Source organism: Pleurodeles waltl, chromosome 6 (genome assembly GCF_031143425.1).
Source record: "Pleurodeles waltl isolate 20211129_DDA chromosome 6, aPleWal1.hap1.20221129, whole genome shotgun sequence".
In the NCBI taxonomy this organism is placed as follows: Eukaryota; Metazoa; Chordata; class Amphibia; order Caudata; family Salamandridae; genus Pleurodeles; species Pleurodeles waltl.
In genome coordinates this window covers 1,569,359,399-1,569,385,116 of record NC_090445.1, presented here as the reverse complement: position 1 = coordinate 1,569,385,116, position 25,718 = coordinate 1,569,359,399, and positions in this window count along the sequence as shown.

The window sequence follows — 25,718 nt, the reverse complement described above, 5'->3', positions numbered from 1 at the left end:
AGACCCAGGATACTTTGCATTGACATGGGAGATGTACTGGTCCGCCAGGCACACTATCTGCACATTCATTGAGTGAAAGCTCTTTCGATTTCTGAACACCTGTTCATTTGTCCGGGGGGGGTGCAAATGCAATATGTGTACCATCAATTGCCCCAATAATGTTGGGGATATGTCCCATTGCATAGAAATCAGCTTTCACTGTGGCCAAATCCTCCACCTGGGGGAAAATGATATAGTTGCGCATGTGTTTAATCACGGCAGACAACACTCTGGTCAGCACTATTGAGAACATTGGCTGTGACATTCCTGCTACCAAGCCCACTGTCACTTGGAAGGAGCCAGTTGCCAGGAAATGGAGCACTGATACCACTTGCACAAGAGGGGGGATCCCGGTGGGGTGACGGATAGCAGATATCAGGTCAGGCTCCAATTGGGCACACAGCTCAGTGATTGTGGCCCTGTCCAGTCAATAGGCGAGGATAATGTGCCTGTCCTCCATTGTTGCCAAGTCCACCAGGGGTCTGTACACGAGGGATGTCTCCATCTCCTATTCATCCGCATCGGTTGCAATCTATGGGGCAAAACGGTGAGCAGCTGGTCAGTATCTCATATTTCCAAACACTACACTTCATTGCATGTTGTGATTGTAACAGTATATTGTTGGATATGTCCAAATGGTGCTTATGTGTACTGTGACGCAGTTAGGTGCCATGGCCTGCCCCTCTCCCCCCCAGAAATGGCATCCGCCTGTCCTGTATGGAAGGACATGTGGAAATGAGGTAATTCCGCTGGCGTTGTGTGCCGTTGCTGGAGGCGGTCGGAAAACGCTGTGCAAGTATTCATTGGTTATCATTGGGCGCTATGGGTTACATTAGACAATGGTGATGTACACTGCATGTGCTGCTGTGACCTGTGTCTGGAATCGACCATGGCTCGTGTCACTGGGGAAAGTGCCCCTGCCTTCACCACAGCGGAGTTGGAGAAACTGGTGGATGGGGTCCTACCCCAGTACCGAATGGTGGATGGGCCTCCAGACCAAGAGGTGAGTAAACTGTGAGCACGATGCATGGGGGCATGAAGGCATGGAGTGTTGTCTGGGAAGGCCTCGTGTGGGGGAGGTGGTGGAAGGGTCCTGGGCAGCGTGCTGCATGTATGTGTGGACATGTGTGTGCGTAAGGGGATGTGAAGGGCTATGGAAGGCCATGAGTGTAACAGGCAGGACGGTCAGACTAATATCTTTCCCTGTGTCCATTTTCCTGCAGGTCAGCGCCCATCAGGAAAAGGGTATATGGCGTGCTGATCGCCAAGGACGTGCGGACCCTGGGGGTCTACGGCAGGTGGAGCACCCACTGTCGGAAACGGTGGGAGGACCAGAGATGCTGGGCACAGAAGGCAGCGGAGGCCCAGCTGGGGATGGCCTCCCAACGAGGAAGGGGTTCCCGTCGAACCCTGACCCCCCCTTATGGCCCACATTCTGGCGGTGGCCTATCCGGAGCTGGATGGGCGCTTAAGGGCATCACAGCAGCCACAAGGGGGTGAGTACAGTGCCCATCATTACAACTTCCGCATGGTGGGGCGGTATCCAGGTGGGGGATGTGGGTCTGTGAGTGCCCCTTGACCAGGCCTGACATAGCAGAATAGGTCCCATGTTGGCCAAGGTTCTGATGGGAAAATCCTTCAACCTAGCTAGTAGGCATCCACTACTGGGCAGGGCTGTGTGGGTCCCAGGTATGCTGCAGTTGGAGGTATGTGTCCCTCCCCATGCCTTGGTGATTAGCATTGTTACTGGTAGTGCATTGCCTAGTGCGTAGGACTGTTCCCTGTGTGTGTGTGTCGTGTACGCCAGCGGTCGTGTTGTTAGCTCCATTGACCAAATGTACCCTTTGTCTCCCCCCCATTTGTTTTTGTCAACGGAGGGAGCTGCATCCCAGTTGGCCCAGGAAGCCAAATCCATTGACGGTGAGTGGACAGTTCGGACAGTGATACCTCCTCCGATAGAAGCTACCTGGCGGTGGCAGACACCTCTGTGCACACCCCAACTACAGGTACAGCCGTCACCCCCGTACCAGTACCGCCATCCCAGCAGCCCTTCAGTGAATTTCCCGTGCCAGCTCACCCAGGAGGGTGGGCATCTCCTTCGCCCCAGGCATCTAAGGCACTGCCCCAGTTAGCTCTACTGCCGTGAGTGAGGAGGCTATTGACCTCCTGTGATCCATCTCTGTTGGGCAGTCAACCATTGTGAATGCCATCCAGGGGCTGGCAGACCAAATGCAACAGACCAATGCATTCCTGGAGTGCATTCGCACTGGCATGGCAGCCCAACAGAGATCAATCCAGGCTCTGGCCTCCTCTCTGATGGCAGCCATTGTCCCTGTTTCTAGCCTCCCCCCTCCAACTTCCTCTACCCAATCCCATTCCCCTAAACCCCAACCTATCCCAAGCATACAGGCAGACCAGCATCCACACAAGACAACACAGAGGTGTGGTTCAGGCAAACACAAGCACCACACATCATACCACAGGCACACACACAAACACCATCAAGATGTAGACATACCAACATTCACAGTCTCCACTGTGTCCCTCTCCTCCTCGTTGTCCACCTCCCTTCTAGTTGCTTCTACACTCACACCTGCATGCACTACATCCTCATCCACTCACACCATCACCATCACGCCTATCACTACACGCCCCTCACTGGCAGTCACCACCCCCACATCCATGCACACGTCCCCTGTGTCCTCTCCCACTGTGTCTGTGGCCCCTCCTCCCAAAGTACACAAACGCAAGCACTCAGACACCCAACAGCCATCCACCTCACAACAGAATCCAGCCATTGCACCTGCAACCAAACACAGAAGACTGACACCTACTACAACCACTTCCTCTTCCTCCACTCCCAAACCTTCACGCTCTTCTCACCCCATTGTCCCTAAGAAGCTTTTCCTCTCCATTGCTGACCTCTTCCCTACCACTCCCCCCTGTCCTTCACGTCAGGCCAAGGTGGTCAGAACCCAGGCAGGCACCTCAGCCACCCAGTTCACGGCCACAGTAGTGTCGACAGCTACTCCCGGCTGGGATAGGATACCGGGCACCAGGCAGCCACATTGAAAGGGTGCCTGCACCAGGTGTTGCAAAAAAAGGCTAAGGAGGCACCACCAGCTGCGTCAAGGAAGGGCAAGGAGGCACCCCCAGCTGTGTCAAGGAATGGCAAGGAGGCACTGCAGCTGCTTCATGGAAGGGCAAGGAGGCACCCCCACCTACTACAGGGAAGGGCAAGGAGCAATCCCCGGCTGCTGACAGGAAGGACAAGAGGGCTGCACCAGCAGGCAGGAAGGACAGGAGGCCTGGTGCCGGGACTCATTCGGACCCCCAAAACCAACCATGGTGGTTCAACCGTCCGAGGCTGCTGGGGAAGGGCTGGAGCCTCTCCCCCACCACTGCCAGCACCACCACCAGCACCACTGCCAGCAGCAGCAGCCCCAGTGGGCAGCCATTCGAGGTTGCAGGGGAAGGGCTGGGGCCTCCCCCCACCACTGCCAGCACTGACACCAGCACCGCCACCAGCACCATTGGCAGCAGCAGCAGCCCCAGTGGGCAGCCGTCTGTAGCTGCAGGGGAAGGGCTGGCGCCTCCCCCCACCACTGCCAGCCCCACCACCAGCACCACTGCCAGCAACAGCAGCCCCATTGGGCAGCCGTCTGAGGCTGCAGGGGAAAGGCTGAAGCCTCCCCCACCACTGCCAGCACTGACACCAGCACAGCCACTGCCACCACTGAGCAGCCGTCATCACCGGTGGACAGTGTCTGGTCCTGCATCCATGGGCTGTTGTGCGGCCTGGCCCCTGCAAATCATGTGGGTCTGACACCCAGGTGAGAGAATGTGACCTTGCACTCTCCAAGATCTGTATCACAGGGCACAATGCCCCCTCCAGAACCAGTGGAGAAGCCATCCTCTCACCACAACGTCTACAGGATGAAGCACACTGGGCACAATGCCCCCTCCAGAACCAGTGGAGAAGCCATCCACTCACCCCATCCTCCACAGGATGAAGCTCACTGGGCACAATGCCCCCTCCAGAACAAATGGAAGAAGCCATCCACTGACCTCATCCTCCACAGGAACTGTGCATACTGCCCCCTCCAGAACCAGTGGAATAAGCCATCCATTCACCCCATCCTCCACGAAGAAGCCATCCGCTCACGCCATCCTCCACAGGAAGAAGCACACTGGGCACAATCCCCCCTCCAGACCCAGTGAAAGAAGCCATCCACTCACCCCAACCTTCACAAGATGAAGCTCACAGGGCACAATGCCCCTTCCAGAACCAGTAGAGAAGCCATCCACTCACCCCATCCTCCACAGGATGAAGCTCAGTGGACACAATGCCCCCTCCAGAACCAGTGGAAGAAGCCATCCACTTACCCCATCCTCCACAGGAAGAAGCTCACTGTGCACAATTCCCCTTCCAGAACCAGTGGAAGAAGCCATCTACTCACCCCATACTCCACAGGAAGAAGCACACTGGGCACAATGCCCCCTCCAGAACCAGTGGAAGAAGCCATCCACTCACCCCATCCTCCACAGGATGAAGCTCACTGGGCACAATGAACCAGTGGAAGTAGCCATCCACTAGAGAGACTGTGGCCTTGCGCTCCCCAGGACCAAGTGGTGGGCAAACCACCCACTCGAGAGACTGTGGCCTTGCACTCGCTAGGACAGCGCACAGGGCATGTTGCCCCCTCCAGGACCAGTGGTGTTGTACCATCTTCCGGCTGAGGTGCCGTCCCATTCCCCATCCCCCTGAGGTGCTTGTGTATTTTCGACCTGATGCCCCTGCAGTGTTCTCTCCGTGTTGTTGCAGGAGTGAGGTGGGGCTTTGACCTATGTGTTGTGGCCCCGTGGCCCACAGACATCGAGGACTGGGCATTGTCCCTACATTTGTAAATTTGTACATACATTTGGATTTTGATGCACATATTCATAGTATTTTATCGTATTACACTCACTTTCTTCAAATCATTGTGTCCTTGCATTATTCCTGAGGGCTACTGGGTAGATATGTTATGTTGCTGCTTCTTGTGTGTATGGTGTTGGGAGTGGTGGTGGGGGTGTTGTGTGTGTGTGTTACTCTCTTTTTCCTCCCCCCTCCTTTGTGTGCTAGGTGGAAGTACTCACCGTGGTTGCCTTCGCCGGCAAAATGTAACAGAAGGTAGACGAGCATGGGAAAAATTTGCAACTCGGGCTCCATAGCCTCGTGGTTGTTCCCTCAGTCTCCACAGGTGAGTCCTTTGACTTCTGAGTTCTGTTTCCGCCAGGCTTTTGATGTCATTGGTACCACCCCGGTAAGGTGGTGAATAGGCTGGTCATAATAGAGTGGGCGGTACATTTTCTTCCGCCTGACTGTTGACGGTTACCGCGATAGTGCTTGTTGATTCCGCCCTGGTGGTCGGTGTGTTAAAGTGGCTGTCTGTCTGAGTGGTTTCCGCAGTGGTCATAATTCCATTTTTGTTACTGCCAGCCTGTTGGCAGTGTTATCGCCGCTTTATCACAGACCGCCAGGGTTGTAATGAGGGCCTTAATGTCACATTTTGTCATGTAAGAGTCTGTCCTTGCTTGTTCAACCATGGCCATAGCCACAGCCACTGAGAAATAAGACACTGATGTTAATTCCTCATCACTGAAATCACCCTCTGGCCACAACAGGTGTTGAATGAGTCTAAACTGCCCCATATCTTTCTTGGGCACCACCCCTATATGGAAAACAATTAAGTCCTTCATCGGCCATTCTTCAAAAGGACCAGCCAGCTTCCCTTCATTAACTTCCTTCTGCGACTTATCCTGCACCTCCTGTGTGTGTGACTTCACAGATTTCAGATTTTCTACCTCACATCTCACCCAAGAGCCCTCATACTCCAAACGGAATTCCCACATAAAACCATCCTGTAGAAGTAGGGCATCCTCACTATTAGGGTGGGAGCCTAACCAGAATGTGAGCCTATCTAACTTAACTTGGTATGAGCTTTTCCCATTAAGCTTTGTGCCCCCTCGCACCGTTGAAGTTGCCTGTGTTGTGCGCCACTGCTCCCCCTGAGTTCTGTTGCCAATGTGAGTTGTTCACCTCTGATGGGCCCACTGATGTACCACCCATGTTTCAGTAACATTGTATGAGGGTGTGCTTTCCTCAGCACTTAGAGCATTCATGTTGATATCTACAGTATACCCTCATTTACAGCCCCTTAATGAAGTCTCCTTGAGTGCCTTCTTGACTCTTAGCTGTAGTGTCCATCCCTCCCCAGTTGGAAAGGGCCTGAAAAGGCTGATATAGTATTGGCAATCCACTCTCTGTAAATATGGTCTTCCCAAATTTTGCTGGGCCCATGACTTGTTGCCAGAGATCCAGATTTATCTCCCCCCATTTTGCTTCAGAGTCCCATGCCATTTGCGCTCTGAACTCATTGTCGTACTGGGCCCAGGAATTACCGCCAAACAATATTTGAGCTTTGCGGATAACGTTTATATACTTAAATAATGCTATGCTTCTCTCTGGGTATTTCTTACAATATACACTGGCATATATGAAAAATGCTGCGGTCCAATTTTCAGTGGTCATTTGCACTGTTGGGCGTTTCTCCAGTTCCTCTTTTGAGCCTTCCTTGGCCTGAAGTTCCTCGGGTCAGGAGATTAAACATTTCAACATACTTCCCTTTCCAGATCTTATCTTTTGTGGATAATATCAAATCTGACCCAATTCTTTAGTAACCCCCATGTATGGAAGTTTACGTATCTTAAGTTCCTTACTCTCTTTTCCTTCAAATCTGTCCACCTTTCTCTTTTCTCCACATTTATCCCCATCCCGACCTTAGCCATAGTACTCTGATCAGCAGTTGTCCCAGAGGTTGTCCCATCAGCCTTACCCTTCAACTTCCATCTTTTGTGTCACTGTCAACATCTGTCACCCCACCTCTGACCTCTCCCCTAACATACCTACCCTTCTTCAATCTCACTTCCTCCTGATCCAAACCACATCCAGGATCTATTCCCGTCGATACCATCACAAGGCTGTTCTCAGTGTTTTTCTTTGTGCTCTAACCTGGCCGTAAGGTCAGTGCCTGCTCCAAAGCTTGGCGCCTGGTTATATGTCGGAACCACAGGTGCCTAAACCACCCGTGGCTCAACAACGAGGTCGGAACAACGATCTCGTTCTAAACACTAATGCCTTTACCACAAATGCGTTTACAACGATTTTACCTTTGGAAACGCATTCCTGGTAAAGGCATTACCAATCAGCATGCACGACCCAGCATGCTTCTACCCCAGTCCCCCACCCCACCCCACCCCTTAACCCCTTCGCTGCCAGGCCTTTTCCCCCTCCTGTGCCAAGCCTTTTTTTGGCTATTCGGGGCAGTTCGCTCTTAGGCCCTCATAACTTTTTGTCACATAAGCTACCCACGCCAAATTTGCGTCCTTTTTTTCCAATATCCTAGGGATTCTAGAGGTACCCAAACTTTGTGGGTTCCCCAGACGGAGGCCAAGAAATTGGCCAAAATACAGTGAAAATTTTGTTTTTTTTAAAAAAATGGGAAAAAGGGGCTTCAGAAGAAGGCCTGTGTTTTTTCCCCTGAAAATGGCACGAACAAAGGGTCTGCAGTGCTAAAATCACCAGCTTCCCAGCTTTCAGGAACAGGCAGACTTAAATCAGAAAACCCAATTTCTCAACACAATTTTTTGCATTTTACTGGGACATACCCCATTTTTATGATTTTTTGTGCTTTCAGCCTTCTTCCAGTCAGTGACAGAAATGGGCGTGAAACCAATGCTGGATCCCAGAAACCGAAACATTTCTGAATAGTAGACAAAATTCTGAATTCAGCAAGGGGTAATTTGTGTAGATCCTACAAGGGTTTCCTACAGAAAATAACAACTGAAAACAAATAATATTGAAATTGAGGTGAAAAAAACTGCAATTTTTCTCTACGTTTTACTCTGTAACTTTTTCCTGCAATGTCAGATGTTTTAAAGCAATATACCGTTACGTCTGCTGGACTCTTTTAGTTGCGGGGATATATAGGGCTTGTAGGTTCATCAAGAACTCTAGGTACCCAGAACCAATAAATGACCTGCACCCTGCAGTGGGTTTTCATTCTATACCGGTTATACAGCAATTCATTTGCTGAAATATAAAGAGTAAAAAATAGCTATCAAGAAAACCTTTGTATTTCCAAAATGGGCAGATGATAAGGTGTTGAGGAGCAGTGGTTATTTGCACATCTCTGAATTCCGGGGTGCCCATACTAGCATGTGAATTACAGGGCATTTTTCAAATAGACGTCTTTTTTACACACTCTCTTATATTTGGAAGGAAAAAATGTAGAGAAAGACAAGGGGCAATAACACTTGTTTTGCTATTCTATGTTCCCGCAAGTCTCCCGATAAAAATGATACCTCACTTGTTTGGGTAGGCCTAGCGCCCGCAACAGGAAATACCCCAAAACACAACATGGACACATCACATTTTTTGACAGAAAACAGAGGTGTTTATTGCAAAGTGCCTACCTGTAGATTTTGGCCTCTAGCTCAGCCGGCACCTAGGGAAACCTACCAAACCTGTGCATTTATAAAAACTAGAGACCTAGGGGAATCCAAGATGGGGTGACTTGTGGGGCTCTGACCAGGTTCTGTTACCCAGAATCCTTTGCAAACCTCAAAATTTGGCTAAAAAAACACATGTTCCTCAAATTTCGGTGACAGAAAGTTCTGGAATCTGAGAGGAGCCACAAATTTCCTTCCAGCCAGCATTCCCCCAAGTCTCCCGATAAAAATGATACCTCACTTGTGTGCGTAGGCCTAGCGCCTGCGACAGGAAATGCCCCAAAACACAACGTGGACACATCCCATTTTTTGACAGAAAACAGAGGTGTTTTTTGCAAAGTGCCTACCTGTAGATTTTGACCTCTAGCTCAGCCGGCACCTAGGGAAACCTACCAAACCTCTGCATTTCTGAAAACTAGAGACCTAGGGGAATCCAAGATGGGGTGATTTGTGGGACTCTGACCAGGTTCTGTTACCCAGAATCCTTTGCAAACCTCAAAATTTGGCAAAAAAAACACATTTTCCTCACATTTCGGTGACAGAAAGTTCTGGAATCTGAGAGGAGCCACACATTTCCTTCCACCCAGCGTTCCCCCAAGTCTCCCGATAAAAATGGTACCTCACTTATTTGGGTAGGCCTAGCGCCCGCAACAGGAAATGCCCCAAAACACAACGTGGACACATCCCATTTTTTGACAGAAAACAGGGGTGTTTTTTGCAAAGTGCATACCTGTAGATTTTGACCTCTAGCTCAGCCGGCACCTAGGGAAACCTACCAAACCTCTGCATTTCTGAAAACTAGAGACCTAGGGTAATCCAAGATGGGGTGATTGGTGGGACTCTGACCAGGTTCTGTTACCCAGAATCCTTTGCAAACCTCAAAATTTGGCAAAAAAAACAAATTTTCCTCACATTTCGGTGACAGAAAGTTCTGGAATCTGAGAGGAGCCACACATTTCCTTCCACCCAGCGTTCCCCCAAGTCTCCCGATAAAAATGGTACCTCACTTGTGTGGACACATCAAATTTTTTCACAGAAAACAGAGGTGGTTTTTGCAAAGTGCCTACCTGTGGATTTTGGCCTCTAGCTCAGCCGGCCCCAGGGGGGGCAGAAATGGCCTAAAATAAATTTGCCTCCTCAACCCCCTCGGGGAGCGACCCTTGCCTACAGGGTCGCTCCCCTTGCGTGACAGCACAAAAACAAAGATCCCCGTGCCTAGTGGTTTACTAAAATCGGCCGATTTGCCCCCAAGGGGGGCAGAAATGGTCTAAATACAATTTGCCCCTCCAGGGGAGCGACCCTTGCCTAAGGGGTCGCTCCCCATCACTGGGGGGCAGAAATGGCCTAAAATAAATTCCCCCCCCCCCGGGTGAGCACGGGGTCGCTCCCCTTGCGTGACGGTGCAAACAAAAAGATCCCTGGTGCCTAGTGATTTCTGCCCCCCTTGGGGGCAGATTGACCTAAAATCAGCCGATCTGCAAATGGCCTAAATACAATTTGCCCCTCCAGGGGAGCGACCCTTGCCTAAGGGGTCGCTCCCCATCTGTAAAACAAAAACAACAACAAAAATCCCCGGTGCCTAGTGGTTTCTGCCCCCAAGATCGGCCTGATTAATGGCCTAAAATAAATTTGCCCCCTAGGGGAACGACCCTTGCCTAAGGGGTCGCTCCCCTTATATGAAATTCACGAACAAAAAAAACCTCCCTGGTGTCTAGTGGTTTCTGTTCCCCGTGGGGGCAGATTGGCCTCATAAAAATAGGCCAATCTGCCCCAAAGGGGGGCAGAAATGGCCTAAATATAATTTGCCCCCTATGGGAGCGACCCTTGCCTAAGGGGTCGCTCCCAACCTCTAAAACAAAACAAAAACAAAACAACAATTTTTTTTTTATCCCTGTTGCCTAGAGGTTTCTGCCCCCCCTGGGGGCAGAAAAGGCCTTAAAAAAAATGCCCCCACTGGGAGCGACCCTTGCCCAAGGGGTCGCTCCCTCATGCCAGTTTCCTTTTTAAAATTAAATCCCTGGTGTCTAGTGGGCGTTTCAAAAGCCGGATTGCTTTGCAATCCGGCTTTTGAAACGCTGAGAGAGACTTCAAAGGGAAGGAAATAACTTTCCTTCCCTTTGAAGCCTCTCTCGGCCTCCCCCATGTGATCGGAAGAGAAATGCAAAGCATTTCTCTTCCGATCACGCTGGAAGCTGAGCTTCCAGCGCGATGGGAGGAGGCCCTGTGACAAACAGCGCGCGATCGCGCGCTGATGTCACAGCGGGGGGGGGGTTGGGGGTGGAAGGGGAAGGGCTTCCCCTTCCATCCCTGCCTTGGAGGGGATGGGGGGGAACCCCACAGAGGGAGCGCTAGCGCTCCCTCTGGGCTCTGTGCCCAGGACGTAATGGTTACGTCCTGGGCACAGCAGCACTGTGCCTTAGGACGTAACCATTACGTCCTGGGCACAGAAGGGGTTAAACCTAAACCCTGACCCCCCACTAAACTCTAATCACCCTCAGCCTCCCACCCCACCCCAAAAACTAAAAATACCCTGAGTCCCCACCCCGCCCCTAAAACCTAAACCCTGCCCCCAAACCCTAATCACCCCCAGCCTCCACCCGCACACCCCAAAACAGCCCCAGTCCCAGCCCAACTTACCTCCTCCTTCACCGCGTCCACTACAACTCCCTTCTGTACCTTTACCACGCATGTACGTTGTTCAGACATGCGTGGTTAAGGTACCGAAACCAGGGAGTCGTGGAAAACGAAAGCGCTTTGCTTTTGTTTTTCACAACCTCGTGGTTCCGGACTCGTTCTTCTGGGTGTTTCCCCCTAGATGTATGTAGGGCACTCACAATGCAAACAATACCATAGCGAGCATTCTTTGCAATGAGGTTATTACTATTATTTGTGAGAAAAGCTGAAAGAGGCATTTGATGTATTTGGAGTTATGATTCCATCCAATTCTAATGACAAACTTAAGGGCCCTTTCAGAAAGGCATTTTGGAGTACATAAAATAGTACTATTGTAGTAATGTTTTCCCTACTGTTTTACCTACCTGTCCCAAAACCTTTAAAATGGGAATACGTAAGGAATATTCATATACAGTTAGTACAAATAGAAAGAGCTCTGCCGTCTCTGCACTTTTACTAATGGGGAGGCTTTTAAGAGTATATGAAAGAGTACTCCTGTGGCACTACTTCTCGCACCTGTAAATGCTTTTAAAAACCAGCCCCTTACAATGATTGTACGTTTGGGCTGAGGTTGGTAACAACGTTAATAGTGTTTTTTATTGGAGCTGGATATCCTTAGCTACTGATATAGTGGTATTCAGAAGCAGCACTAAGTTGCACACCTATCCTGATCCATGCCTAAGTTACATTTGTTGTATCCATGTTGAAGTAAATTTACTCCACATGAAGTGTGATATTAATAGCTGTTTCAGGACACAGTAGTCGTTTTTTAATTGTTTATGCTTTTACATAACATTCGAATGTTCACCAAGGGCACAGCAGTCTTATTACAGAATGACAAAGTACTGCCCTCCCAAAATATTGAGTCCAGAATATTGACTACCACAATATAGTGAAAAAAATGTATATACGTATAGATTTACTATTAATCTATATATTCAAAGGGCATACATGTTGAGGTAAAAAAAAAAAATATACATACACTTACCAACACAATATTGTGGTACTTGATATTCTGGACAGAACTATATTTAAAACTTGATATTTCAGGGGAAAACCATTTCCATGTCAGATGAGCTTAAAAAGGGAAATTTAGTTTCAATGGTTTTGATAGGATACTGGGGCTAGTTCAGAGGAGGAGTAAAAAGGACATCTAAAATGTGCAGAGAAACATTAAGTCCTGTGGCGTGTTCCACTTTCAAACTTAGTAGCAGAAAGCAATTTTCTGAATGTTGAGCTGCATCCACATCTACCATCAGGAACACTCATCTTGCAACATTGACACTGTTGAAAGTTGCACAGAACTCGGCAAAGTGTTTGGTGTATAATTTCTCTAAAGTCTCAAGAACTGCCAGTTGGGTTTTGGGGGACAGCCAACCAAAGGAAGGTCTTTCCGCTTGGGGCAGTTGGGGATTAGGTGCAGTCTAGATAGTTATGTCAATTAGAGGTTGTAGCTCAATAGTATATATCCACCATTTTAGTGGCCACTATTGTAGCAGCAAACAATGTTGCAAAAATGTTCTGTAGTTGCATCAGTGAATTTTCAGTAGTGCTAGGCGGGAAACACCCAGAAGAAAGAGTACGGAACCACGAGGTTGTGAAAAACGAAAGCGAAACAACGCTTTCGTTTTCTACAACTCCCTGGTTTCGGTACCTTAACCACGCATGTCTGAACAATGTACATGCGTGGTTAAGGTACAGAAGGGAGTCGGAGTAGACGCGGTGAAGGAGGAGGTAAGTTGGGCTAGGATTGGGGCTGGTTTAGGGGGTGGGGGGGCAGTGTGGGGGAGTGGCGGGGCTGGGGGTGATTAGGGTTTGGGGGGGCAGGGTTTAGGTTTTAGGGGCAGGGTGGGGACTCGGGGTATTTTTAGTTTTTGGGGTAGGGTGGGGGCTGGGGGTGATTAGAGTTTAAGGGGGTCAGTGTTTAGGTTTAAGGAGTGGGATGGGGTGGGGGGCTGGTGTGGAAGCAAGCTGGGTTGTGCATGCTGATTGGTAATGCCTTTACCAGGAACGCGTTTACAACGGTACAATTGTTGTAAATGCATTTGTGGTAAAGGCATTAGTGTTTAGAACGAGGTCGTTGTTCCGACCTCGTTGTTGAGCCAGGGGTGGTTTAGGCACCCGTGGTTCCAACATATAACCACATCTAGGTTTACCATAATGGAGAGAAAACATGCATAAATGCTAATTGAGCCAGTTTTACACACTTTATTACAGTTTACCCACTGGTGAGTAAGGACAACTGGCACATTGAAACCTGGGCCCACATTACAGCAGTGCCCCGGGTCTGCAGTCAGTGTTTGCTTCTGCTTTCTGCCCTCCTTGCCACTATTGAATAACAGAAAAGGCTGCAGATACTTGTGAAGCTCATTCTGTCACACCCTTCTTGTCGGTCCACATTTAGCACCGGAGCAATGTGATGTGGACTTTCCCTCATTTGCATGGGTGTGTGGCACCAGACATATGAGGGGAAGACTTTGCTTATTTGCATGTATCATATTATAGATGCAGTACGCAGGCAAAAAGGCCATGGGGGCACTCTAAGGGGCTCGTTTACAAGCCCCTTGCGTCATTGTAGTCTCGTTTTTTTTACACTACGGTGGTCCAAACAGTCCCCCACACAGTGCTGCATTTACAAACAGGCGCAAAGGTACCATTTTGTAAACCCATGCTCCACAATATACTTGTGCCAGGTATAATGTGGAGCAAGGAAGGTGTTCCCCCAGCAAGGAAGCCCTTAGGAATGGCACAATGAAATCCACATGATTTCACTGCATCATTCTAGAGTCTTTTTTTAACATCGTCTCAGTGCAGGTGTTAAAGTGATGCTGAGCTTTGTTCTATGGGCCTCACTGAGCTTTGCTGAACTAGGGTAAACATTTATGCTAGTCCAGCAAAGCACTGCTACTGCATCAGAAATTCTGAAGCAGGTGTACTAACAAGCATGAAGGTGCGCTGTATTGCACATACAGTGCTACCATGGTGTTGTTAGGAAAACTCAGGGTGGCGCAAGCAAACCGGCACATCGTGAGCGATGCACCAGTTTCTTGTAAATGAGTTCCTAAGTGTGTGACCTTGTAAGAATCGCAAAGGGAATGTGCCCCTAAAGAGAGATATTTGGGAGAGTGTGTGGTCCCTGACCCCTGTCCAAACCAAGTTGATGTTTGTTCACAGAGAAACATGAAGAGTCACTTTGAGTTTGTAGAAATTAATACCTGCACTGAAGGGGAACGTTTTTTTCTTTAATCTGAGACATGGTCCTGATTTTCACTGGGTGCACCACTTGAGAGTGATCACTACTGCAAATCCGGATTGTGTCCCCAGTTATATATAGTGACCATGGGGGTAAATGCCTAGATTAACTTGAGAGAGGTGAATGTGCTCCCAAATCCATAAGGAAATAAGGGCCAGTTGTATTAAAGGATGTTGTTTTACAAACCCTGCAATTTACAAGCTGAAAGGGATTGCAATGGCAAAATCCTTTTTGCCAGTTAGAAAGCTTTATGAATCAGGGTGGATTTATTTCTAAAGTAGAAATGTCCACTAAGAAATTAGGGCCTCTATAAAGAAAAAAGTTGTTCCACTTTGAAATGGAACACAAGGATGATGATCTCCTATCTAATGCAGGCCACCATCCCTGTGAATTTAGCCAATCGCAGTGGGTCGCAAATTGTGACCTGCCTAATGACTATTAATCAGACAGGTAATTCTGTGATCCCCTGTGATTCTTCATTTTGTGGCCTATTAGTATACAAGCTTGTTAAAAAAAATGACATTTTTTTCACAAAAAGTAGGTGCGCAACTTGCGACCACATTTTTTTATTGGAATCTTCACACATCAGGCCCTACGTGCTGAAGCAGGTGTAGATGCAATTTGCATCTGTTTTTACCAAGAATTAATTGGCTGGGCCCTAAACACCTCCAGAACACCACATAGATCAAAGGTAGAATCATACTCTGCTCTCTGTTGAATGACAATAAATGGGAGAAGATTAGCAAATACGCAGCTTATTAAGCACCCTCATGATTTTAGTCACCATTAGGTGAAATGTCATTCTTGAGGGCTGCCTGGCAAGGTCCTTGTCTGCGGTCTGCATGCACTCTTTTTCACTGGAGTCTTTGTGGTTCTGGTGAAGAGCAATGTATCATTTAAAATAAGTCTTCTGTGCAGGATTCCAGTAGAAATATCTCCAGGATATATTTAAGTCAGACCCATGAGGTATGATCATAACAAATGTGGGCTTCAAAAACTAGAAGTAAGGAAAAATGTCAGAAATAGAAAGAATTTGGCAAGAAGTGCATTTTAGAGAATAATATCCTAGGCGTTTTCATAACTCTTGGATGTGGATAGATTCTCTATTTATAGTGCTTGGGCTTGTGAGAGCCAACAGCTTGATGGATGGTCTCGCTTGTGTTGTTTCATCTCATGTTTTCAAATTCCACAACTGCTGGATGCGGCTCAATCTATCCGGACTGTGCCAGAGTAAATATATACTGGAACCACGTCCTCTGTGCCCACACTCGTATCCTACGTGAGAAAGGATTACTGCGGTGACGTATGCACACAGACCTAGGTTTTATATTTAACTTCTGTAATGTTTCACTAAATCAGACAAAAAGCAAGTGCTGTTATATTTAATGTGATTTACCTGCTGTGTCTTTAAAATTCGAAGACCATTCCAAATATGTGAATTGAGAGAAAAAGGGCAAACATAAGCCGAGACTGGGGAAGTGTTAGGTGGAGGAAGCAAGAATAAAACAGGAGAAGCTGTGTGATTAAATGAGAAATGTCCTAACACTGACGCTTTAAAATGTGACCTACAAATGTGACTACCCAAATAAGTAAATATTGGAAAGTATACTTTTCACCATTCATAGTTAGATTGTGCAATCGGTTCCCTGGAGCTGCTATTCCCAATCAATGTTTCCAAAGTATCAGAAGCCGTTCATGTCAAAATTATAGCCTCACCCATATAGGACACCTCCTGAAATGCATTGCATGTTGCAAAATAAATATGACACATACCAGAATCAATATACTATGAGTCAAAATTATTTTGATACCTGGCAAAGTGAATCTGACTTGAACCAATACAAATATGAAACCTGGCAGGGTGAATATGCTACTTAGTGAGTAATATGAACAACTCACGCTACCAAATTGAATAAGAGATGTACTGAAATATGTATGGCCCTCACTGTAAACAATAAAGCAATCACTGAAACAAATACAATATTCATCACAAAGAATGGGACATTTCTTGAAATGACTGACATATGCCAAGAGGAATATGACATACTTTGGAATGAATATGACAGATTGAAATGAATACAAGGTACTGAAATGAAAATGTATTATTCTGAAAAGAATATGTGCATCGAAAATAATAAAATTTGAATTCAATATGGCTTACATTAATTTCAGCACAAAACATATTCATTTTCAATCATCTCCTATTAATTTCTATATGTCTCATATTCATTGCCATCTGGGTAATATTAATTTCAATGCAATTCAAATTAATTTCAACATGCTTAGTGTTCTTTTCAGTGTATGTTATATTGTTTTTAATGTGCATTATTTTCTTTTCAGAATATAATATATTCATATAAGTACCATATATTCATTTCAATCTGTCATATTCATTTCAACATATGTCATATTCCTCTTGGCATATGTTAGTCATTTCAAGATATGTCCTTTTTTAATTAATATGGTATTCATTTCAGTAATTGCTTTATTGTGTACAATGATGGCCATCTTAATTTCAGGATGATTGATATATATTTCAGTATATTTCTTATTCATTTCGGTGTGTGTTATTCATGTTAATCACTAAGTAGCATATGTACTCTTCCAGAGTTCATATTTGTTTTGGTTCAATTCAGATTCACTCTGCCAGGTATCATAATTATTTTGACACATAGTACATTAGTTCTGATGTGTGTCATATTCATTTAGCAGCAAGCTATGCATTTCAGGTGTCCTATATGGGGAGCTGTAATTTTGACATGAACGGCTTCTCATACTAAAGGGGAAATATGGCTTCTTATCGAGGCTTTGGTTTATACTCAGTTCATGTTGAATGTCACTAAGGGCCTTTTTTTCTGATAGTTGTATTTTGAGTATAGAAGAAATTTTATTTTCTCTGTTCTCTCGTACCAGTTTGACTGAAGTTTTAATAAGATTCGTTTTTTATGTTTGTCTTTTTGAAAGATGACTCACAAATTAGTGAAGGGGAATACCAACATTATCGACCTCCTTTCTTATTTCAGTAATACACACATGCAGCTCTGTGGCAATGGCACTATATTGTAATGTATTACAACCACAAACAAAATCCAAAATAGACACATTCGCAGGATGTGTAGATGAAGGAAATGTAATCCAGTGGCAAAACAGAACATGCTCACATCCAGTGCTTTTCAGCTCTCGGTTCATCTTGAAACAATCCACTTTAGAGGGTTTATGCACATCCCACAATGATGGAGTTTATGTAGTACCATCTGATGGTGGACAGTGCTGAATGCCGCCAATGGCGTCTGAAGCAATAGGGCGCCAAGTCCATTCTTGCCCACTGTGTGCTTTAGGTCACCCCGTTTGCATTCCAAGACAATTCTGTGCAACCTGGTCTGAATACAGATTGCTGATAAAAAAAATCAAGTTATAGTCATATGTGAAGCTGGAAAGTTGAGTATAAAATGTCTTTTTGAATATTGTACTTAGGACCAAGCCATCGGATTTTAGCCTATAGTTTGCTCTGCTGTATAGGTCAAGGTCATTCTTCTTAAGGAGTGGTCTAATATAATAGCTTTTTCAGTTTTGCTGAGAAAGATCCAAGTTCTAATGGCTTGTTTAGTATACTTCTAGCTACTTCCCCAATACTGGTTGTGCAAAGGATTTCTTTGAAGGTGATTTAGAGGGCTGTGTCTTACAGAGATACCGATAGTCTGCTTGTTTTGTGGAATTATTTTTCAGTGATGGCATGAAGGTGATCAAGGATAGATGGTGTCCATCTTTGGGTTTGGTCATTCATGTTGAGGAGGAGTATTACTTGTTTTGTACTTAAGGTTGTTTTCTGTCTATTAAATTTTTGAGATCAGTTCCATAAAGAGTTTGCTGCAGAAGGGTAGCAATCATGCGGTGTGTGCATTTTGGCACCATGGATTGCAGAATAATGCTAGAATCTTGTTATGTTTTATTGATGTGTAATCAGGATTAATAATGTGTTTGGGTCAGTGTTGTCTTTTAGTGGCTTTTTAGTCGATTGTAAACTCTTCCAAAGAGGGCAGTATGAGTTTGTCATTTTCATTCTTTGAATTCCTATATGTGTGTTGAAAGATGTTTTATTTTTCCATTCTATTCTATTCCAGTTTGATTTGTAAAGCACGGCTAATCACCCTTGATGGTATCCAGGTGTTGGTATCTGTTGCTCCTGTGGCTTATTCAAACAGCCAAGTCTTGAGCCCTTTCATAATTCCAGCAGGAAAGGTGAGGTCCATAGGTGATGTAGGAGGCTGTTGCAAGATTTTGCGGCAAGGTAGGTGAAGGAGTGTCCTCCCCTGATGCTGAGACATATGCAGAGGGTGTGGGTAAGGAACAGGGAGGCGGATCCCAGGTGTCTGGATAGGAGGTGGAAATTCCCTCAGTGGTTGATGTACTAGGATCCTTGGTTGTGGAGGGCTTTGAAGGCATGGATCAGCATCTTGAACTGGCATTTCTTCTGCACGGGAAGTCAGTGGTGCTTTCTAAGGTGGGGTGTAATGTGGGTCTGCTTGACAAGGGTGAGGATAAGTCCTGCTGCTGAGTTATGTATAGTCATGCGGAAGCAGAAGGAGGAGACTGTGTTGATCTGTTTCTTCATGGTGAGTCTGTCATCCAAGGTGATGCCAAAGTTGCACCCATAGGTGTTTGGTGTTTGGTGGTGTTCCTAGTTCTGGGAGCCACCATGCGTTATTCCACAGGGAGGTGTTCCTAAAGATTAGCATCTCTGACTTATTAGTGTTGAGTTGAAGTCAGTTGGTTCTCATCCAGTTAGCAATGTTTGTCATGCACTTGAGGAAGTTTGTTAGCGTGGTGTCAGAGTCTTCGGATAGTGAGAGGATGATTTGACTGTCGTCAGTGTAGGAAATGATGTTCAGTCCATGAGATCCAATGATATTGACCAGTGGGGTCATGAAGGTGAAGCTGTGGGATGAGCCTTGGGTGATGCTGCAGAGGATGTTCTTCGATTCTGAGGTGAAAGACAGGAGGCATTTTCTCTGGGTTCTCCCTGGAAGGAAGCAGGTGATCCACTTGAGGGCTTCTCCCCTGATTCTGATGCGGTACAGTCTTCTGATCAAGATGTTGTGAGATACTGAGGTGCTGATGATCAGGGTCAGGGCTGCTGTTTTTCTTTATTCCAGGAGTGCTCTGATGTTGTTGTTGTGGCCAGCAGGGCGGTTTTAATGCTGGGGTTTGTGCAAAATCCTGATTGGGAGTTGTCCAGAAGCTTGTGGTTCTCGAGGTGCTCTGTGAGTTGGTGGTTGATGGCTTGTTGAAGGACCTTGGCTGGGAAGTGTGGCAGAGATGAGGAAGTAATTCTTGAGATCGCTAGGGTTTGTGTATGCTTTTTTGAATAGGGGCTAGACTTCTGCATTCTTCCATTCTTCAGGGAAGATGGCCGTGGTGATTGATGCATTGAGGAAGGATGTAAGCTCGCTCCTGATTGTCTTTCTCCTCAGGTTGAAAATGGTGGGAGCATGGGTCCATGGCTGCTCCTGAGTGGATGGAGCTCAAGATGTATGTGGTGTCTTGGGTGGTAAGCTGGTCCCAGGAGTTGAGAAGGAGGCCTTGTTCTTCATCTGTGGGTTTGAGCTGGCTGGGGAGGTTGGTGGGTTGGGGTTTGAAGTTCCTGAAGATTGTGGTGATTTTGTTGTGGAAGAAGTCTGCCAGGGAGTCTCAGAGTTCTTGCGAGGGGGTGATGTTGTTTCCAGAAGCTGGTGGGCTGGAGAATTCTCTGGTGAATTTGAAGAGTACTTTGCTGCGGTTGGAGCGTGCTCTGATGCAATTCTTTATGTCCATTTCAGGAGTTAGTGGTATTGGTTAAGGGTTTTGAAGGTCTGCTGGATCTTTGCTGGTATACCATTTTCTTTAGAGTTGTTTGCAGGTGCGCTTTGAGGCTTCTGCTGGCTTGTTTGGAGGATCTTTTGGTTTTGGCAGGTTTGTGGGGGGTGGCTGTGTTGGTGGAGTTTGTGATCCAAGTGAAGAGGTTCTTGACTACATGGTAGAGGTTGGTTGTGGTGCATGGGCGGGAGGTGTTGAGGGCATCAGTCCATTGGCCATCTGAGATCTTGTCCCAGCCATGGTGAGCCATGGTGGGTGGTTTTGGGGTGAGGCCGGGACATCTGACAATGGTGAAATGTAAGATGTGTGGTCTTTCGAAGTAAGCTCGGTGATGTGGCTGCATTTGATTTTTAACCTGGCTGAGAAGATTGGGTTGAGTGTGTGTCCTGTGATGTGGGGGGTGGGGACAGTGACTATTTGGGTGAGGCTGAAGTTGTTCATGCTTTTGAAGACGTTGGCAGAGTTGGTGTCATTTGGGTCATTGAGGTAGAAGATTAGGTCTCGGAGGAAAATGTAGTTGTCGGGGATAGTGTTGCAGAAGCTGGGGCAAGGTCCTGGAGGTCTGCAGGTGAGTGTGATTCTGATGGTGGTATTGTTGTCTGTTCAGAGTTGGAAGTTGAGGTGATGGTACAGTGGTTGTTTTCCTTATGGATGATGGTGATTCCATCTCTGTGCTTGTTGATACGGTCTTGGTGAATTATCTTGTAGCTGTCCAGTGTGGAAGTAGCTATGTCGGGTGGGGAGGCAGGGGTGAGACAGGTTTTGGTTAGAAAAACTACATCTGGGTGAGGGTGGTGATGGTGTCCCAGATTTTGGTGGCATGTTTGCAAAGCGATTGTACTTTTACCAGGAGACAGTAGAGCTGGGCTGTAGCGGTCACCGCAGAGGTAATCCTGGTGCTTCCTGGGTATTGGTGTTGTGGGAGAAGCAGTAGTGCCAGTAAATGAAAGGTCGAGCTGTGGAGCGGCGGGGAGGGCCGCAATAGCTGTGCGGTTGTTGTTGTGGAGTCCTGGGCTGAGGGCTTTGAGCTTGGCTGTGGTCTGTCACTGGGGGTGGTTTGTTCAGGGGTCCTTGTGCTGGGTGCGGTCCAGGGGCAGATGGGAGCATTCAGGCTTGCCTTCAGCATGCCGAATGCGCACATCAACAGCAGCCTACATATGTAGTCCTGGGAGGAGGGAGGAGCTAGCACGTGGTGGGAGGCACAGGCCCGAAAGGAATGGCGGGAGTGCTGAGTAAAGAAACTGGGTGAGTCCTATAAAAAAAATAGGAATACAATCAGGAAAATGGGTGAGTCCTATCTATAACTGTTCAAATCAAGTGATGCTAAGATCAATATTTCCCACAGTGTGAAAAGTCTTGGAATTGTGATTGACAGTGACGTTAGCATAGAGGGTCATATTAACCATCCAATGAAGACCTGCTGTCACCACCTTTGTTTGTGCTCTAAACTCAACTTTTTTCTTCCTTAAACTTCCACACAGTTATCTCCAAGCTCCACACAGATGCACAAAGCTCCACCAGATCTTCAAGCGTCTGAAATATTTCTTATCACTAACTTGTAGATTTATTCAACATTCCTCCTATTGAAAATGATTGTGTTACCTCATTCACCTCTAAGATCCAATTTATCAGGCTGTCACTCTCCCCTACCTAAAACTCTTCTCTCCCTCTTCATTCGCGTCACCAGTTACTGAATTCAGTCTAACCGGGTTTGTTAATGTCTCACAAGCTGAATTCACATCAGTTATTACTTCAACCAATTCATTTTCGCCCCTCCAGACTCCTTTTCTACTCATACCATTGAAAGGCTCTTTGTCTACTCTCCTACATTCAAGTACCACCACCTCACCTTCATTCCCTTTTTCTCTAATACCCTTAAAAGACATATTATTAACATAAACAGAGTTAGAGAAGCTTGTAATCAGAATCACTATGTTTAGAAAAACTGTATAATTCAACCTGCGCAAGAATGAAAACCACAAGCCTCAAAACCTCCCAAAATATAAATATGCATGTTATGTATCAGAAGGTAATGCAAGGGAAGGACGTGTGGTGGAAGGAAACATTGCCAAAATGACTATAGTTTCTAATTCTTCCAGAAGCCTTCCTCAAAGCATGAAGAATATGATTGCAGATGGAAATTTGAACTTAGTCATTTTACAACAACATATATTAGGTAATGTTAAAAAACATAGGGAAGACCAACTGCACAATAAATGTGGGTATGCACCTCAGAAGCGTTACGCCTGGTGTCCCTTAGAAAGACTTGCATCCATATTTCTTATTGCAGAGGGAGTTGTTTAGAGTGCAGCAGGCTAGCCACCATATGGACGTGCCAGTAATAGCGTCACCTCTGTCAAACCAGCCATAGACAGAACAATCCATCTAGCATTGGGTGATGTTTTTCCCTCAGTGGTGGGAGCCACTTTTGGAGGAAAAATTTGGGGACAGCAGATCCGTCATGCCACGTCAGCCTAGCACACAAGTTGTACTTATATTTTTTCCAAAGATGGATTGACAAATCAAGGCACTGTCTTGCAGTGCATAAGGGACATTTGTGAACCTTTGTTAGTTACGATGTCTATGATTTACAGAGCACACTAGACATTTCTGAAGTAGGGTGGCCCCTCTGACGGCATTCCCACTGACTCTAGGTTGGCCAGAGGGTTACCTGATAATAGAACAAGTATCAGCTCTGCTATTGGTAAAATCATCTGAAAACTAAACAAGGTGGCATGAGGACAACGTTAGCAATTATTGCCAGCTGTCCTAGTACCACCAAAATTTTAAATAAGGATTGTACTCTCTAGCCATCCTAAGTGTTATCTACTCTCAGTCCTCTTTTGTCTCCATCTCCTAGCTGCCTTTGCCAGAATCAAGAATAACCAGTTCTGGCACACCTGTGAGGCAAAATTGGGCTCAGATGTAGGACACTATAGCCTTGTTTGTAGGTTTAGTGGGAATAGTCGAGCAGCATACATACATTATGTTCGAAACAATAAACATTATTGAACTGTTTTTGATATTGACTCCCACTTGACCAGTTTGACAATCTTGGGTGTCAATGCTGTTACACTTTCTTGGCACCATCCTATGAATGCATGGATGTATGGACGTATGTGGTATTTATACAGCTCAAAGCTAGCCAAAGGCAGCAGAGTGCTGTGCATTGTCAAAGGAAAGGAAACAGTCAACAAGAGTTAAAGAGTGAGCTGGATTGTGAACTGTTAATGTATTATGATGCTTCAACTATTTCCTGAATTGGAGCAGGGTTGGACTGTCCTGTTGGGTACAGGAATGTTATTCCACTTCCTGGGTACTTACATGGTATTTTGTCTTCATGGTTCTGTTTTTTTGTACTCGTCTCCAATGTGAAGGTGTCCATCTGCAGATGTGCTGCGAGCGAGGTCATAATAACTTTCAATTACAACCACCATTAGAAGCTCTCCCTATAAGGATTTAATCCCAAAATGGGCATCCAAGTGGGTACAAGATGTTTAGTACTGCCAACAACATAATTTACAGTGTGGAAGTAGTAGAAATCCCCGGAGGAGGGAGAAAGGGTTATTTTACACTTATTGTTCTTTGATCTCTGGATGTCGGCTTCTCCTAGTAGGGAGCTCTGGAGATAGATTTACGAGCAACATATATTACCTCCTTAACCCTATTTCTCTATTTCTTGTCCCAGTACTTTCAAATATGAGGTGTTCCACCTCTACTCAGACCCACATTCCCTCGCCACAACCAATCAAACAGATTTTTGTGCAAAGCCCCATACCCCCCAAATCTCCAATCACCCTTCACCAATTCTGGTTATAAAAGGGCATGGAGCCCAGAAAACATCCTGATTTTTTCCTTCTGCTCAATTCAAAGTATTGCCTATGCTGTTGCAGTCAAAGGTTATCCCTAGGAGGCTGTATACTTTTTTTTGTGCTTGCTTCCCTAATGAGGTGCTGTGCTGAGCACTGTGCCTGGGTTTGAGGTACTCTCCCTGGCTATCTCCCCTGTTCTTGGGTTGGCTGGTCCTTCCTGTGATGGGACTTTGTTTATTTGCAATATAGCCTTGAGATCTTTATTGTTCTGGCGTACCTGTTGTCTGTCATGGTCGCTCATGTCCTCCTCATCCTGGACTAGGGGGCTACTGCTGCGATTGCCTCTGCATGCATTTTTTCCACCACACGCTTCCTCCTGCTTTTGCGCAGTGGTTCGGCAGCAGGTTTTTTGGCTTTTCCACCCTTTGCAGTGTCTTGGGCGGCCGGGTTGTGTGGAGCCCATTGCTTCAGACAGCAGTTTATGTGTAGGACGCTTTCTGCATTGTTGGTAGCATTTTGCTGTCTGTCAGCCGGTTGTCTCTTTGGTAGACTGGCTGCTGGCGTGTGTGGCTCCCTTGTGTGGCGGGAGGTCCTTACTGCGGCTTCTGAGATGGGTTTGGCTGCATTTCACCATGGGCCTATTATGCCAGCGGCTGTAGCTTAATGGCAGAATCACATGTGATCATGTCACAGCCCTAACAGCACCACCTCTGGTACCGTCATTTCCACGCTTCTCGTTTGTTTTAATTTTTGAAGACCATATTAAAAAAATATTAAATAAATTGGATACATCAGTGAGGCTCATTAAAAAAGAATTGGAACTTGGTCTGTGTTTCATATTTTCCAAATGACTGTGTCCTGGCTTTTTTGGCATTTTGTTGATTATTTCGGTGCGCATTTCCTTCTACTTTGGCCTCAGGGCTCTTGGGGCCTCAACTCTTTTCAGGCTTTGGTGTGGCCTACTAAGGGGTCCTTTTTGCCTCAACTAACTGGGTCCTGCTGCTTCTTGATGGCAGCTCATCATGTACCACAGGAAGCGGTCAGTTAAGCACCATCATGGCTCAGAGCCTCTCAGGATGGGGGTAAACGGCACAAGTGTGCAAATTCTCTTTCTGGGTCATCCCAGCGAATGGGTCTTTCAGATAAGCAATTCCAGGTGTTGCTGTCATCCCTCTTTGAGGCTTTTTTGAAGTCTAAGGACTTAGGTGGCTCTTGCTACTTTCCTTTTTGTCCAACCTCGTCGGTGTCTTCCTCCTCTTCCTGGCCCTCTCCAGATTATGATGAGGACATAGAGGCCCTCATTACAACCCTAACGGTTGGTGTAAAAGTGACGGTAATACCGCCAACAGGCTGGCAGCAATTACTGCCAAATTATGACCATGGTGGATAGAACTCAGATAGACAGCCACTTTACCACACCGACCGCCAGGGCGTAAACAACAGGCACCACGGCGGTAGGCACCTACAGCCAGGCAGAAGTCAATGTTCCACCCACCATATTATGACATGCCAAACCGCCACCTTTTCCGGGGCGG